This window comes from Tenrec ecaudatus, unplaced genomic scaffold (genome assembly GCF_050624435.1).
Source record: "Tenrec ecaudatus isolate mTenEca1 unplaced genomic scaffold, mTenEca1.hap1 Scaffold_538, whole genome shotgun sequence".
Lineage (NCBI taxonomy): Eukaryota > Metazoa > Chordata > Mammalia > Afrosoricida > Tenrecidae > Tenrec > Tenrec ecaudatus.
Genome location: NW_027459452.1, coordinates 1079121 through 1080555, shown reverse-complemented (window position 1 = coordinate 1080555; position 1435 = coordinate 1079121).

Below are 1435 nucleotides of genomic sequence, written 5' to 3'. Positions count from 1 at the left end.
AATACATTCTTGCTTGCTCAAAGTGAGGACTTGAAACACTTGCTGATGATGATCAAGGATTGCAGAGATTATTATGTATTAGGATTCAATGTAAAGAAGACCAAATGATGAGGGCCATATTCCAATTATTCCAATTCTGCTGTTGTTTCTGATAACTGTTTATTTTGAACTGACTTTGGAAAGTCAGCATACTTCATGAAGACTACAGACACCCATCTTCCTCCCAGGTGCTCTCACAACAAGCAGCCAAGAAGAGCATTCACTCTCTCTCTCCTAATAGCTCAAGTCAAAGCAAAACAAAAAAAAGTGTTACACGACTCAGTCTTTATAAGTGGCCTTGATTCTGCCTTGTCTGCTTGAGCCAACTGTAGTAAAGTTCAAAGTATTGGAATTTTCTTTTAAGTTCCAGGATCCTACTGCATTTAAACTCTGAAAATTGTCTTACTTTGTGGAACTTTGTGAATCCTTACAATTATTATTGTGCATTCCTAGATTGTTTCATTCCTTCAATAAACCCTTTAATTTTTAACTGAAGCTCCTGTTTGGCTTTGGAATGAAGAAGAGAAAAGTAAATAATATGTTCATTTCTTGACAATAGATGTCTACCAATCACTATCAAGTTCCTAAAAAGGAAGAAAACAAACAATAAATAACAATAAACTGACCATTTTTTAGCAAAATGTAGTAAACATCAAGGGATTCAAAAAGTTATCTTCAATAACTAATTTTTGTGGCAAGATTATATTTGTTTGAATATAATAGCGAAGGAGAATCTGACTACAGTGTAAGAACAATTATGAACATTGAGCATTCTGTTTGAGGCCATGCTCTAACCTGCTTAACTTTATGTAACAATGTAAATTCCACAGCTTGTACAAAGAACCTCCCCTTAGGACACGAGATGAGGCCACAGGATGTTAGACTACCCCATTTATTGCCTATAATTATTCTGAATTTTCTTTCCCAATCCCCTGTCTCTCTTGAGCCTTTCCTCACAGGAAAATATCACATTATACCAAATGACTATCCATTTTGACCAAAAGTGGCCAGGCAAACATGTCCAGTATAGATATTCCCAACCTTCAGGTCACAGATAACTTGGAACGGAAGGACTTTGTTCAAGGAAGCAAGTCACCAAAAAGACATCATCACACCAAATAAAAAGACATTTGGAACCAAGAAGTAGAAAGAGTCCTGTCTTGTTAAGAATCATAACCCCAGGTAGGGACAGAGGGGAGAAATGAGAAGCTGATACTAGGCATCAAGTAGAAAGAATATTTTTTGAGAACGATGATGGCAACAAATGTGCAAATGTGCTTGAGACAATGGCTGGATGAATGGACTGTGCTAAGAGTTGTACAAGCCCCCAATAAAATTATTTTTTTGTAAAGAATCATAACCGTGGACATCAAGAATCTCAACAGAGCCATAGCAA